The sequence below is a fragment of the Ceratotherium simum genome, chromosome 13 (genome assembly GCF_057802395.1).
Source record: "Ceratotherium simum simum isolate JZ-2026a chromosome 13, ASM5780239v1, whole genome shotgun sequence".
NCBI classification, from domain to species: Eukaryota; Metazoa; Chordata; class Mammalia; order Perissodactyla; family Rhinocerotidae; genus Ceratotherium; species Ceratotherium simum.
The window spans coordinates 48,747,855-48,765,370 of NC_141912.1; positions in this window are offsets into that span (position 1 = coordinate 48,747,855).

Genomic DNA, 17,516 nt, shown 5'->3' on the forward strand with positions numbered 1-17,516 from the left:
TGCAAAATTGGTTGATCGCCTTGAACTTCCTTTGCTAGTTCATTGCAATCAGAATATTTTCTGCAGAAAAAATAGAATCACAGCAATCACAGCATGAAAGATGAAGGAGCTGAACGGCTGGAACAGAAGAGAAGAATTATTTAATACTTAGGAATTTTGGACTTCCATTTCTGGCACAATAGTGTATTAAACCCCATTAAAGATCATCCCCTGAAAAGCTTTTGACAATGAGATAATATATAATGAATATTTTGTATGTACACTGGTGGGAAAAAAATAAGTAATTCACAAGAACCGAAAACAACCACATGACCTTGGAGAAGAACACCAAACCTTTGATCAGACTGCAGCCGTAGCTGTGAGACGGCTGAGGAAAGGACCCGATGGAGTCGTGCTCAGACTCCTGACCCACAGAAACTGTGAGGTAATACATAAGGTGTTTTATGCCCCTAAACCTGTGGCAATTTGTTCTGTAGCAACAGAAAACTATTATAAAACTAAATACATTATAATAAAATTATTAGACTTCAGGGACACAGACAGATTCCTTTGAACAAGCAGGTAAAAATCTAAGTCCCTAACAAGACTGACAATATTTTTCCAGAGAAAAATTCAACCTAAGACAACTATGGAATACTATCCACCATTAAAAAAGTGCGAGTCAAGTGGTATGAGCTGGGAATTTCCCCAAGCAAATGGTGTAGGCAAATATAAACTTCCTCTAGAGAAAGCAAACTTTGAGCTTGATATAAAGGCAAAGGTTTTTGGATATGTAAGTTCTCAGGGAATATTTCTCCCTTGATAAAATCTTAAAGAAACTACTGTAGAATAACTTCAGCCAGCTTAGATGAATTGAGTAAATTATATATATATGAAATAAGTCAGAGGCAGAAGGCCAAATACCGTATGATTTCCTTCATTAAGTAGTAGATAATAACCACAAGAAACAAACACATAGGGACAGAGTTTGGATTGGTGGTTACCAGAGGGGAAGGGGGGAGGGGGGAGGGTGAAAGGGATAATTCGGTACATGTGTGTGGTGATGGGTTGTAATTAGTATTTTGGTGGTGAACATGATGTAGTCCATGCAGAAATAGAAGTACAATGATGTACACCTGAAATTTTTGCAATGTTATAAACCAATGTTACTGCAATAAAAAAAAAAAATAAATAAAAATTAAAAAATAAATAAATAAATAAAATAGCTGCCATTGAATATTTAATATATGTAGGGGTAGGTAAACCTAAGCATTAGGGAAATAAATCTGTCATGTAAATGTTATGTGTCCTGACCCGTTAAAAGAGAACAACAGCAAGCAACCAAAAACAAGATAAATATCAAGGCAAGGATGTCCTTTCTCACCACTCCTATTCAGCAGCATATTGGAAGTTCTAGCTAATGCAATAAAACAAGAGAGGAGATAAAAGTTAGACAGATTGGAAAAAAAATAAAACTGTCTTTGTTCAGAAATGACATAATTATATATGTATAAAATCCCAAAAGAAATCAACCAAAAAAAAAAACCCTCCTGGAACTAATAAATGTTTATAGGAAAGTTGCCAGCTACAAGGTTATCGTTAATCATTTTTGTACATACTAGCAATGAATAATTGTAATTTGATATTAAAACCAAAACACCATTTACATTAGCATAAAAAATAAAATGTTTCATATAAAATAACAAAATATCTACAAGATCTATATGAGGAAAACTGCAAAACTCTAATGAAAGAAATCAAAGAAAGTCAAAATAAATGAAAAGATATTCCATGTTCACGCAAAAGAAGAATCAACGTTGGTTAGATGTGACTTCTTCCCAACTTGGTCTATATATTCAGTGCAACTCCAATTCAAATCCTGGAAAGTTATTTTGTGAATATTGACAAACCGATTCTAAAGTTTATATGAAAAGGGAAAAGACCTAGAACAGTCAACACAATAGTGAAAAAGAAAAAAAAAAGTGAGAGTACTGACACTACTGACTTCAAGCCTTACTATAAAGCTACTGTAATCAAGGCAGTGTGGTGTTGGTGAAAGAATAGACAAATAACAGATCCGTGGAACAAAATAGAGAGCCCAGATATAGAACTATACAAATATAGTCAACTGATCTTGACAAAGGAACATAGGCAATCTGATGAAGAAAGGACAGGCTTTTCAAAAATGGTAGCAGAACAACTGGACAATAGTGTACAAAAAAAAAAGTTAACTCAAAGTGGATCATACAGATTATAGACTGAAACATAAAATGCCAAACTATAAGACTCTTAGAAGTTAATGTAAGAGAAAAACTAGGTTTGGCTATGTCTTTTTACTTACAACACCAGAAGCACAATCCATGAAAGAAAATAAATTGATAAATGAAACTTCATTAAAATTAGAAACTTCTCCATGAAAGACAAATTAGGAGAAGACAAAGCCACAAGATAATATTTGCAAATACATACCTAATAAAGATCTATCCAAAATATAAGAAGAACTCTTAAACCTTAATAATAAGAAAATAAAAATAAAATCCAACTAAAATGGGCAAAAGACCTCAGCAGTCATCACACCAGAGAAGATAATTAATGGCAAATAAGCATATGAAAAGACGCTCAACATCATGTCATTTGGGAATTGCAAATTAAAATGATGATAAGATACCACTATACACCTATTAGAACGGCTAAAATCTAAAATACTGACAACACCAAATGCTGGTGAGGATGCAAAGCAAAAGAAACTCTCATTCATTGCTGGTGAATTCATTCCAAAATGGTATAGCAACTTTGAAAGACAGTTTGGCAGTTTCTTACAAAGCTAAACATTATCTTACTATAAAATCCAGCAATCACACTCCTAGGTATTTACTCAAATGAGATGAAAACTTATGTCCACCAAAAACCTGCAGACAAATATTTATAGCAACTCTATTCATAATTGCCAAAACTTGGAAGCACCAAGATGTCCTTCAATAGGTGAATGGTAAACAAACCGATGTATCCATACAACAGAATATTATTCAGCAATAAAAAGAAATAAGCTATCAACCCACAAAAAAATGGAGGAATGTTAAATACATTTTGGTAAGCGAAAGAAGTCAATCTGAAAAGGTTACATACTGTATGATTCCAACTATATGACATTCTAGAATAGTCAAAACTATAGACAGTAAAAAGGTCAGTGGTTCCCAGGGCCTCAGAAGGAGGGAAGTAGGGATAAATAGACAGAGCACAGAGGATTTTTAGGGCAGTGAAACTAGTCCGATGATACTGTAATGATGGATACATGTAATTATACATTTTCAATACCCATAGAACTGTACAATACAAAGAATGAATCCTAATGTAAACTGTGGACTTTAGTTAATAATAATGTATCAATATTAATGTACCGCACTAATGCAAGTTGTTAATTATAAAAGAAACTGTGTTCAGAGAGAGGTATTATGTGGTAATTATCTATACATTCTGCTCAATTTTTCTATAAATCTAAAACTTAAAGTTCATTAATTTTTTTGAAAAATGAGAGAAAGAGGGAAAGAAGAAAAGAATTAGAGTAATATTACCTATTGCTTCATCTGTAAAAGCTAGGTGTGAAAAACTGACGCTGACAGATCAAGTAGTAGACACTGATTAAGCTTGCTTACAAAGGTACACTCTAAAATATAATTTTCGTCACTAGTACCAAGTTTTGAGGGAAGACGAGGGAGAGGAAAAAAAGAGGAAATGACTCATCTCATCATTGTTTATATAAGGGATTCTTTAAAACAAATATAGACTATGAATTATCTATATATATACATGCATATATATACACACACACAATATAAAGGTAATCTTAAAGTTAACCATTAGTATGAATATACTTATTTTCTTAAATATTAGAGGAATCAAACACTTGTGTACATGTACCTGTGTGCATGTGCTCATACACACACACAAAGAAATAGATTACTTATGAAAAGATGATAAAAAAGATCCAAACCAAAAATATGACACGAAATACAACATCAGAATGCAGATAAAACCCATCCCGCATATCATCTAATGTAAATGGGCTTACCTCTCTAATTAAAAATTGAACCAGAAAACAACGCTCAATTCTTTCCATAAACAAGTGTCACAATCTAAGCAATGTGATTCAGAAAAGTTGCAAATAAAAGGAGAGTCAAGTATACTCCAAGAAAATGCAAATTAAAGTAAAGCAAAGGCAGCAATCTTAATATGAGAGCAGGCACAAGGGCTAATTCAGTTTTTAATGAGAATAACAATGTCGGTAGAACTCCCTATCATAAACAATGATTTATGGTAATTAAGATAGAGTTTTGGCACAAAAATAAACAACCATAGTAATTTAACACAATATATAACCTAGAAACAGATCCATGAGCATATGAAAGCTTAATTTGTAACCAAGCAGCCATCAAAGTTTCTTGGGGAAATGACTGACTCTAATAAATAGTTCTGGGAAATTCTGCTATCTACATGGGAAAAAATAATGCTTCTTTTTCAGGGAATAAACAGTCAAATATAAAAGGCAAATCTATAAACTTTATGGAGAAAATATAAAAGAATATACTTATAAAATTGGATTAGGAAAATGTTTTCTTTCGTAAAGTGAGAAGAGCTTAAACCAATAAAATGAATTCATAAATTAGACTACATTAAAATGAAGAATCTCTATTCATCAAAGTGTGAACATAAAAACAAGTCACAATTGAAAGAAGATATTTGAAATTTCTATACGTATCAAAGCATTTGTATCCAGAATAAAATTCAAATTTTTATAAATCATTAGGAAACAAAAAATAAACTCCATTTTTCTAAAATGAGGAAAATATTTCAATAGCACTTCATACAGAGACAACATGAATGGCCAATAAACATATTAAAGGATGATCTACTTTATAAGTGATCAAGGAAATGTAATTAATGATGTACACAATGATATACCCTTCCACTCCTCCCACTTTAACCAAAACTACAAGTCTGACATTACTAATTTTGGGGAAGGATGTGAAAAAAAAATGGTGACTTTTGTTCACTACTGATGTGAGTAAAAGTTTTTTAATTAGTTTAAAATACAATTTTTTTCATTCTTTACTGTTTAGTTAAAAAAATTAAAGGCTACTTTTCAATGTTAAATAAAAACACTTGCATGTTGTATATCTCAGAAGCTGTGATAAATAAAAATTGGGGGGCTTATTTCTGATTTCTTAATCCCCGATGAATAGCTTTTAATTTGCATACAACCATATCCATTCTACATATGGAAATGCACATTTTCACATAAGCAAAGAAACCATGACTTACCATGGATTGTTCTTGCTACGTGTTAGGAATGCCCACATGTAAATGGGCAGATGTGAATTTTTTCGAATGTGCAGTTGAAGTCTCTATTTGAGTCTGGTTTCTCCACAAAAAACAAAGCTTTCCGCCTGTTAATATGTGTGTCAAATTCGCAATGGCCACAGGTTCTTTGATGCACCTCCATCAAGTAGTGGGGTCCATTCCCCTTCCCCTTATCTTTGGCTGGCCTCTGATTGCTTTACCAACAGAGTATAGCAGTGACTCTATGAGAGTTCCTAGATTGGCAGCTTCCACTTTGGTGTCTTGTAATCCTGAGATTCCATGTTAGATGTCCAACTGCATTCCAGGAGAAACCATGGAGAGAGGTGCTAAGACAATAAGAAAAAGGAAAGGAATCCAGACAAGCCCAGTCTTCCAGACATCTCCACCAAGTTGGCAGGCAAGTAAGTAAACCTGTCTTGGAGTTTCCAGCGAGCCCAGCCATCAGCTGAATACCACCGAGTGACCCCAGGTACCCAGTCATAGAGCAGAAGAACCACCCAGTGGAGCCTTTCCCATATTCCTGACCCACACATCATGATAGATAATAAAACGAGTGCCGTTTTAAGCCACTATGTGTCAGGATAGTTTTTTATAAAGCACTAGACGATGATTACTTCACCTTGTTTAGATTATTTGTTTTTAAAATAAAATTGTAAATTAACTATGAAAATCCACATGCCATAGCAAATCCAGTCTTTCAAAATCTTCAAATTTATTAGCCCTCACAAATGTAATGAAAAGAACAATTCTATAACTTGCTTATTCAACGTATGTGAGGCCTGCATTTTATGCCCAGTACTGGAGGTAGAATGTCAAACAATGGTCTACCTGGTGAGAAAAACTAAACAACAAGTCAACAATTTCATTTTAAAGAATGATAAATGCTATGGGGGAAAGAGATATGAGACAAAGTGGGCAATGGAAGAGACTTAATTTACATATAGCAGTTGGGAAAGCCTTCCCTAAGATGGTGGCATTTAAGTTGACATCTGATAAGGAAATAAGGAAGTGGGCTCTAAAGAGGAACAATATAGTACTGGCCAAATCTTTGATGCAGGAAGGAATCTGATACCACGGGAAACTGAAGGGTAGTCAGTCTCTCTGTAGTATATTGATTGAGGACTTGAGTGGTCCAAGCAGAGGGTAATTAGGCAGGCATCAATTCATGCAAAATATTTAACCATGATAGTCTAAATGTTAAGATTTTTTTTTTAATGTGGGTAATAGATGGTCACTGGGTGATCTTAAGCAAAGGGATGACATAACTCCAAATATATTTTAAGATAACTTTTGATGTCATGTTGAAAACGGATTGGAGATATGTTATTTACTTAGTATTCACTTAGTCATTCTTCCAAATCTTATAGAAATACCTATGCAAAAATCTATACAAATTGTGCAGAGTGCTGTGTGAGGCTCCATGGGGGATCCAAAGGCAATTCTTTTACTAGTACTTTAGAAGAAGAGAGAAAGAGACTAGAGTAATTTGAGCAATTGTTAAAAAGAAAAAGTCCTCACCAAAGGACTTTGAAAAAAATTTATCTTATGCTAGTTCAGTTATAGAATAAGAATATCACTGAAACAATGAAAGTTTCCCAAGCGCGACGTAGTCTGAATTTGGGCAAAATGTTGGTGTATTGCTAAATAGATACAAGCAAGTCCACTGTGCAATGAGACATTCTCTAAAAAGATGCCATAATGCACATAAAAAGAAAAATGTGGTCTAAATCTCTTTAATGTATAAAAGAGAATATGGGTGATCCGTAGAATTCAATCAGTGTCAAAATACAGATCAAGTGTCATTTATTTACATAATTGTATTTCCTCAACTTTCATTTATAAATATTTTGGCACAACTTTCAGAATATAACCAAGTTAATTAAATCATCTTTTGAAATAGTTGTCTTAGTTAACTATGTTTTTAAATATACTTTATAAGCCGTTATATTAAGGTGATGCTTATCAGACTAATAGCAAATTAAAATAGGCATTATCATTTTTCATTGTGATAATCAGAAATGTACACATAGAACCCTACTATTTTAATACACAACTTTTCTCCTATTTTTTTTTTAATATCATTCATATGTTTTGTTTGTTTTTCAATGGAAGAATTGTAGTTAATTCTCAAGGCAGTCTACTGGTAGTGCCAATACATCTGTATTAGTCCTCTTGGACTGCCAAAACAAATTACCATAGACTGGGTGGCTTAAACAACAGAAATTTATTTTCTCACAGTTCTGGAGGCCAGAAAGGCTGAGATTGAGGTCTGGCAGGGTTCACTTTCCGGTGAGAGCTCTCTTCCTAGCTTACGGTCCACCATCTCCTCACTGTGTCAGTCATCATGCGGTGGGGAGAGAGATCTCTCTTCTTCTTCTTATAAAACCACAGTCCTAGTAGATTAAGGCTCCACTCTTATGACCTCATATAACCATAATTACCTCATAAAGGCCCTGTCTGGATACAGTCACACTGGGGGTTAGGACTTTAACTCACGAATCTTGCGGGGACGTAACTTGGTCCATAGCAACATCCATTTCAATGATTGAAACTAATTTTTGACCAGGACCCGTTTCTATATTCTAGAAGAGATGAAGATGACTATAACTGTGCTTCTCTTACACGGTACAACTGAATTTGTCTGGAATAGTAATAAAATATTTACCCCATAGAAGACCTAACACCTGCTGTGTCACCCTTTGCCCTACACCTCTCTCAATATGTTGCCAACTAGTGAGCAGTAACTGCCAGTTTTTGTTCTGCATGACAAATGTATCTATCCAAGCAATTTGAATTAGAGTCAAGTGTGTTCTCATATTGTTGATGTATAGACCTTTTCTCCTTAGCAAGGAAAGAAATGAGTATTAACTTAGGAAAAGTCTTTGAGGGGAAACTAAGTATGTTCCTATTTTACAGAAACAAGGAGAAAGTGTATAAGGTGCGTTCCTAATACTATATTGCTCCATGATTTTGTGCCTAACTCTGTTTCTTCCACAGCGGGATTTGCAATTAACTCATTCACTCTGTCAGTTTCAAATTTGGATTTTTCTGCTTTATCATCACCTTCTTATTAGCCAGCACTTAAGCTTAAATAGCAATTTGCTTCCAGAGAGAATGTGGCTGCAAAGCAAGTATCAGATGAGCAGTGTTTTGAAGCAGTAACACATATGACCTTTGGAGAGAGAATTTAGGTGTGAACCGTGGCTCAACATTTACTATCTGTGCAAATTTTGGAGAAGTTATGTACTCTCTCTATTCCTCAGTATCTTTATCTGTACAAGAGGTGACAATAGTACCTAACTCATGGGATTGTCTTGAGGGTACATAAAACGCCTGGAACAGGTCAGAGAAGATCGCTGTTTAAGTGCTAGCTCTTACCATCAGCCATAAGGTCACAAAATCACATCTGAAAACTGTCTTTAAATAATTTTATGAATTTTCCTCACAGGATGACCCATATCTCAATTACTACAAAAGTCACTCTGTTTTCTAATGTTGATTGAGAAATCCAACAGGCAAATGTTATTACTAATACTAACTAGTAATCCAAATGGCCTTTGAATCAGAAATACTAAATCCACTGAATTTCCATGTCAATGTTTCTAAGGTAAAGGAGCTATGCATTCTTTTAGAGGGATAGCTCAGGCAAATTTCACTCTAAAACTATTTCTGCATAAGTAGAATGTGGGCTGTACAAGTTCAGCAAAGTCTATAACACATCAAGAATCTAATCACACTTTAAACTTTAGGATCCAATATTACAAGATACATTTTAGTACTCTCTAACTTAGCCTGTAAAATCCTGTTGGAAAGTTTGAAAGGATAAAAAACCTTAGCTCATTTGCGATAATGTTTGTCATCTTTCCATTGTCCAGATGCAGGCATAGTCCTACATTTAAAGGTAAATCTCTAATAAATATGATTTGATGCTTGTCAAAATGTTCTCCTATACAAATTCTTTCCCAATATTTCAACTTGATATCTAGAATTACCACCATTATGTATTGATTTTGATTTTAATTGAGACAGAAAATATGGGACAAAATAGAAGATGTCATCATAAATAGAAGATGTCATCATAAAGATTATAAACTCTTCTACCGGAATTAGTGTACCAGGTAATCATTCACCCAACAATGTCTGAAGGACTAGACACAGGAAATTATGTTTTGCTGGGAACGAAATGGGGAGGAAAATATTTGATTTCGCTAGGGACTATAATGTAGATTACGTTACAGTTAGGGAGACACAGAATTAACTAACGGTGTGGAGATATTTAGGCAAGGAATGAATAAGGGGGGATAATTTGGGGAGGTGGGTCTGGGTGAAGTTAGAAACATGGGGTTAAAGAGCACAGAAAGAGAATTGAGATGAGCTTTATCTACTCGATATATTGGCCTAGGACTAGTGCTTTTTTCTTGACTTAGAATGCTGTGAGTTTTTAGGGGATGCGGGAGAATCAGACAAATTCAGAGGGCTTATCGGGGTTATATGACCACAGTCCGTGAAGGCTGACATAAGCAGCACTGATCAGTACTCATAGATTTCAGGTATCTTGCAGAAGCATGTGGACTGGACCTAGCAGAATCAACTGATCATGATCATAGTCATTAGGAATTGAAAAGAGAGGCGGTATTTTTTAGAGCAGCTGTTCTCAAATTGGCTTCACATTATAATCATCTGGGAACATGTATAATTAACAAATCCCATTCGAAATAACTTTCTTGGGACAGGAAAGAAACAACTATTTCTTTAATAAACTTTTATTGAACTAGGACATATATATTTTCATAAATAATAAGTGCAAATATCGGTTTTTACAAAATAAACACATCTATGTCACATACACACTGATCCAGAAGTATAATAGTACTTGCAACCCAAAAACTCATTCAAGTTCTCTATCTCTGTGCTCTTTTCCCCGTTCTCCAACAATAACCAATATCCTGACTTCTTCCACCATATTATATATCCTTATACCACTTTTAACTTTGTCAAAGTGGAATCATGCAGTGTACACTCTTGGTGGTCTGGCCATTTTTGCTCAAAAGAGTGGTTATGAGATTCACTCTATCATTAGCGATAGGTGATCTTGTTTCCTATATAGTATGCCATTGTATGAATATACTACAACTTTCATCCATTCTGCTATTGATGGACATTTGGGTTTATTTCAGTCCAGGATTATTACGAATAATGCTTGTGTGTACTGTCTTTGCTGGACATATGAATGCATTTTTGTGTGAATGTAACTAGAAGTGGTATTGCTGAGACAGATATTGCCAGACAGGTTTCCAAAGCAGTAGAAACAATTTAGACTCTTAAGTTGTGTGAATGTTCCAGTTTCGTTTCATTATCATCAATACTAGATATACTCCACAATTTTAATTTTAATAATCCAACTGGTGAATAATGTTTTCTCACTGTGGCTTTAATTTACATTTGCATTTCCAAGATGACTAATGATTGCATTTTCATGTTCCTTGGCCATTAAATAGACTCTATAGTAAAGTATTTGATCAAGTCTCTTTTCTAAATTATTTCTATTGATTTGTAGAAAATCTGTATATATTCTAAATATGAATCCTATTTTTTTATTTTATGTTTTGCAGATATTGTCTCCTATTTTGTGATTTGCCTTCTCACTCAGCTAAATGTGACTTTTGATGAACATAAATTCTTATTTTAATGTAGACCAAAATGTCAATAGTTTTCTTTATGATTAAAATTTTCTTTACAAAACACCAAATCTTGAAGATTTTAAAATATATTTTCTTATAGAACATACGCATTGTTTTGTCATGCAAAATAAGGTCTACAATGCACCTGAAATTGCTTTTAGTGTGAGGCAGAGGTTAAGATTCCTTTTTGTCCTCCCTGTGGATATACAAACGACCAAGCACTTTTGTTGAGTAGACCATTCTTTCACTATGGATTTGTAGAGCCAACTTTATAACAAGTCAAATGATCATATTTGTATGAGTCTATATCTGGACTCTCTCTTCTTATGATTAGTTTGTTTTGAAGCTTTTACACAATTATCATACCATGTTTATTACTGTGACTGTATAATAAATCTTGATATTCCATAAAGTGATTCCTCCCACTTTATTCTTTAAGGTAGCTTTGAATGATCATAAATTTTAGAAATAGCATGTTAATTATGACAAAAATAAGCATTCTTGAATATTGGTTACGATTTTATTAGATTTATTGACCACTTTGAGGAGAATTGACATCATCACAGTATTGAGTCTTCCAAACTATAAATATTACACATTCTCTAACTTATTTAAGTAATCTTTAACTTCTCTTAAAAGAGTTTTGTAGTTTTAGATGTAAATGTTTTTTATAACAATCATTAGATTCATTTCAACTCACTTAAGTTTTTTGATATTGTGAATATCTTCATCGATTCATTTTCTAGTTATTTATGCTAAAATAAGGAAATATAATTGATTTTTGTCTGACATTGAATCCAGCAGTCTTGTTAAATTGACTACAAATTCTACTTATCTGTAGAGAGTCTAGATTTTCTTCATATATTATGTTATATGTGAATAATGACAATGTTATTTTTTACTTTCCGGTCTTTACATCTCTTATTGCTTTCCCTTAGTTTATTAAATTAGCTAGTATCTCCATGTAATGAAGAGTAGAAGTGGAGTAGCTGGCACTGTTGTCTAATTCCCCGACTCAGGTAGTAACTTTTTTACAATACACTTTACCAAATTAGGAAGTTCCTTTATGTTCCAAAGTTGCTAAGATTTTTCTTTTTTTATCATGAGTGGATTTTGAATTTTATTGAAGACTTTTTATTCTAAATCTGCTGATATCTATAATTTTTCTCATTTAGTGTGTTCATATGGTGAATGACATTGACTGATTTTCAAATATTAAACCAAACTTTCCAGGAATAAATCTATCTTACCTGTAATGTTATCTGTTTTATATTAGACTAGATTTGAGTTAATACTTCATTGAAGATTTTGCATCACCATTCATGAGAGAGATTGTTTCTAATTTTTCTTTCTTGAAACGCCCTTGCGATATAATGTTTATGCTTCTAAATTTAAACATAATATCTGTAGGATCTACAGTGATGTCTCTCTCTTATTCCTAATATTGGTAATTGATACATTCATTTTTTTTTTATATTTAATGGTCTTCCCTGAGGTTTATCAATTTTACTAGTCCAGCAATTTTCAACATGTGGTTGCAGAACTCGAAAGATTCCCGAGACATATTTGATGGATCTACAATGTCAAAAGTATTTTCATAATAATACTATGTTGTTATTGGCCTTTTTTACTGGTTTCACTGTCTTGACATTTTTGTGTATGTATAAAAGTAATGGTCAGTAAGGAAGTAAAAACTGTTTTTTATTAAATCTGAACTCTTGAGTACACATCTTTATAATTTTCTGTATGATAAAGTACTTGAAAAACCAAGTGACAGAAAAATATGATTACTCACACTTGGATACTTTGCAAATATTTTCCCAAAAATGAAAACAGTGAACCTATAACTTCAAGGAAAACAACTAATAATACTTATTACTAATGATAAAATTTGAGCTTTTGAGCAAAATTTAGGATTTTAGAATAGGTATATCTGCCACCCTGAGCTTGATGGTTTCTCAATACTTAAAAATTCTACTTACTGATGAGATGTGTAGAGATATTAGTAAATGTGATATATTGGTATCATATAATGACATGTATCAGCATTTTTAAGTTATATATAACTCATTAAACAAATATTTCCCAAATTAGCAATGAATAATGTTACAAAATCATGTATGGTAAAAATCCATTCAGTATTCAAGATAGTTCCACAAGTTTTAACGTAAGAGAGCACAAAAATTCATTAGTCAGGTTTCTAATTCCATCTTTAAGAAACTGCCAGTTGTTGAGTTTGGGTGTAATAACAAAGAAGAGTATCGACAATCATCTGAAGAGACTTAAATTAAAACAGTCTTTGTCTTCCAAATACATATCCATGTGAGGTCAAATCTTCTTTATATACTTCAATCAAGAGCATATCAAAGCAGATTGAATGCAGAAGAAAATAAAAAATTCAGCTGTCTTCTATTAAGCCAGACATAGAAGAGATTTTCAAAAATATAAAAACAATGCTAGTCTTCTCCCTACATTTCTTTTGTTTGGGGACAACTTAAATACTAAAATAAAAGCATATGATTTATAGTAATATGTAATCAATTTTTATAGATACTTTTAAACAATTTATTAAATAACTATTTTTTAATTTCTAACATGCTAAATATTTAGATACATTTTATATAAACAAAATTCTTCAGAGTCTTTATAATTTTTAAGAGATTAAAGGGGTCCTAAGACCAAAGTAATTGAGACATGTTATATTAGTGTTTTCAAATAACAAACTACCGGTTTTATTGATTCTTTACATGGCTTTTTTTTTTTTTAGCTATTTTGTTATTTTTGCTGAAATCCACATTACTTCCTTTCTTCTACTTTCCTTGTCTTTAATTGTTTTGTTTATTGTTTTTTTTCCCTAACTTCTTGGTATAGATAATTAGTTTACTGATTGTGAGCCTTTCTTCCTACCCAGCACATGCATTTAAGGCAATACATTTTACTTTGAGTATGACTTGAGTGATATCTAATATGTAGTGTTATGTCATTTTCACTATCCTTCAGTTAAAAATATTTTCTAATTTTCATTGTGACTTTTTTCTTTGTCTCATGGGTTATTAGAAATATATTCTTTATTTCCAAAACTTTAGATAGCTTTATTTTTATTGATCATATTACAATTTATTTTAACTTAATTCCATTATGATGAATCATACTGTGTAAGATTTCAGTCCTTTAAAATTTTTGAGACTTTCTTTATAGCCCCACATATGGTCAATCTTGAAAAATGTTTTATGTCCTCTTGAAGAGAATGTGTATTCTGCAATTTTTGGATAAGTATTTTATATATGTCAGTTAGATCAAATCAAATAATCATAGTTTTCAAATATTTTATATCCTTTACCAATTTTTTGACTGTGTGTTCTATTACTGATTGATAATCTTTAAACTCTTCTCCTGTGGTTAAGGATTTGTCTATTTTTCATTTTACATCAATTTCTACTTAATACATTTTGAGATTATTTTACTAGGTGCACATTAAGTTAAATCATTTAGCTTTCTGATCGACTTACCTTTTTTCATTACGAAATGTCCTTTTAGTATTCAAGTATGACTTTGATTATTTTTTTGCATATAATATATTTTTCTATTCTTTTGTGTTTTATCATTCTCTATCTTTAGATTTAAGTTTTTATTGTTGTTGATGTTGTTTATCTACCTATGTCTTGATTTCCCTCTCATTTTCAAAGGACAGTTTTGCCGGATATAGAATGTTAGGTTGAGAGGGGTTTTTTCTTTCCGCATTTTCAATATTTCTTCCCACTGCCTTCTTGCCTCCATTGTTTCTAATGAGAAATCAGTTGCTAAATTTATTGAGGATCTTTTGTATGTGATGTGAGTCACTTCTCTCTTACTGCTTTCAAGATTTTCTCATTTTTCTTTGGCTTTTGGCACTTTACGATGTGTCTAGGTGTGAGTTTGGATATTGTTGAGCATCTTGTGTGTGTAGATTAACTTTTTTACAAAACTTGGGAAGTTTTTGGCCATTATTTCTTCAAATATTATTTCTGCCCCTTTCTCTCTCTCCCCTCTTTTTGGGGGTCCCAATATGCATATGTTAGTATCTTTGATGATGCTCTTCAGGTCTTTGAGGCACTGTTGATTTTTCATCATGCTTTTTACTTTCTGTTCTTCAGGCGGAATAATCTCAGTGAACCTGTCTTCGAGTTTTCTGATTCTTTTTCTACCAGCTCAGATCTACTTTTGAGCCCCTCTAGTGATTTCATTTCATTTAAGATATCAAATTTATTGGCATATAGTTATTATTAAAATTCTCTTATAATTATTTTTATTTCTGTAAGGTTGGTAGGAATGTATCCTCTTTCATTTATGATTTTAGTAATTTGGTATTTTGTCATTTCCCTTGGTCAGCCTAGCTAAAGGAATATTAATTGTATTGATCTTTTCAATCAGTCAACTTTTGGGTTCATTGATTTTCTCTATTTTTATTCTCTTCCTCAATAACTTCTGTTCTAATCCTTATTATGTCCCTCTTCCTACTTGCTTTGAGTTTAGGTTGCTCTTTTTTCCCAATGTCTTAAGGCCTTAAGCTTAGGTTTTTTATATGGGACATTGCTTCGTTGTTAGTGTAGGGGCTTACTGGTATAAATTTCCTCTAAGAACTCTTTTGCTGCATCCCATAAGTTTTGGCATGCTATGTCTCCATTTTCATTTATCTCACAGTGTTTTCTAATTTGCTTTGTGATTTCTTCTCTAACCTATTGGGTATTGAGTTATATGTTTAACTTTAAAATATTTGTGAATTTTCCAATTTCCCTTATGCTATTGATTTTCAATTTCACTTCATTTTTATCTGAGAACATTATTCATTGTTATCTCAGAACATTCTTTGTATGATTTCAATCTTTTTAAATATATTGGGGATGTTTTATGGCCTAGTATATGTTCTATCCTGGAGAATGCTCCATATGTACGTGAGAAGAACCCTTGTGGTATTTTTTCTGTTTCAATTTTTCACTATCATAGCCAGAAAAGAAAGTTATTTTGCCTTCATATTTTAAGGATTTTTTTGATGTATAAAGAACTATAGCCTACTGGTTATTTCTTACATTTTGAAAATATATTTACATTTTTCACAGTTTTAATCATTTTTATTGAGAGATAAATTTTTAATATTATTGTTGCTCTTTAGAAAGTTATGTCTCTTTTTTCTGGCTGCTTTTTAATATTTTATTTTTGCTTTGTTTTGAGTAGTTTGCCTATAATATGGTTAAGTTTCCTGGTATTTTTCCTTTGTGAAGTCTGTAGTATTTTGTAAATTAGTGGCTTGGTGTCTTTTGCCAATTTTTATGCATTGTCTTATGCCAGTTATTATGTCTCTGGCTAACTTTTTCTCTCTTTTCCTTCTTGAATTCCAATGACAAGTATATAACCACTCTGTTCCATATATCTTTTACATTCTTTTTTGCATTTTTTATTCTTATGCATTTTGTGCTTCTCTCTTGATGGATAGGTATACATATAGATATAGATGTTCTAGTATACTAATGCTCTAGTCAGCTATATCTAATAAGCTTGTAATCTATTTATCATGCTCTCAATTTCAGGAATTTTTTCAGCTTTATATGATCCATTTGATTACATATACATATACACATATATTATATACTCTGCTGAACAACTACTATTTTCTTGAATTGATTAATCAAAGTTATCATTAAATTCCTGTCTGATAACTCCAAACTCTATATTTTGTTTTATTCTGGCTTGCCATGTAGTTTTGAACTGAATTCCAAATATTGTATAAAAAAATTATAGAGGGAATTTGAGATTCTGATTGGCATTATCTTTCTTCATAAGGATTGTTATTTTATCCTGACAGGCAGTTAGGATGGAGGCCATTGATTATTTCAATTTGATGAAGTGTGGTCAAGGCTAGACTTCAGTCTTTGTGAAGACTATTCTCTTTTTTTTTTTTTTTCTATAAGAATCAACTATTTATTTTAAAAGTAAAAACATTATTGACATAAGAATGTGTAATTCTTTGGGTTACAAAACTTATACCACTTGATGATTTTTTTCTAAAGTGAGCTCAAATGGTAAAAATTTTTTCAGACAACAGTGAAGACTATTCTATTCCTGGTTACTTCTTACTCCTGGGTGCAGCCCTTCTAGGATCCAGTGGAGTGTCTGGCATGCTTTCGAGGCCCCTGCTGCTTGGCAGGTCCTAAACTCTAAGTTTATGTCCTAGTCTTTTTGGAATAGATAAATCTCTATTTATCTCTTCAGCCTCGTATCAGCTGCTTCCTGCCCAATATCTAGACTGTTAAGGTTAGTAATTGGCCAATACCATGATGCAAAACTTCACAGAATATTGGGCTTATCTTTGACTTTTCCTTTTTTAAGGATCTTAGCCCTAAAGTCCTCTATCTTGCCTCAATAGCTTTCCAATACCTTCAAACATCTTTTAAAAATATCTTATCCAGGCATTCTAGTTTTTCTTGATGGAGGGTTGGCCTATTATAAGGTTGTCCACTATAG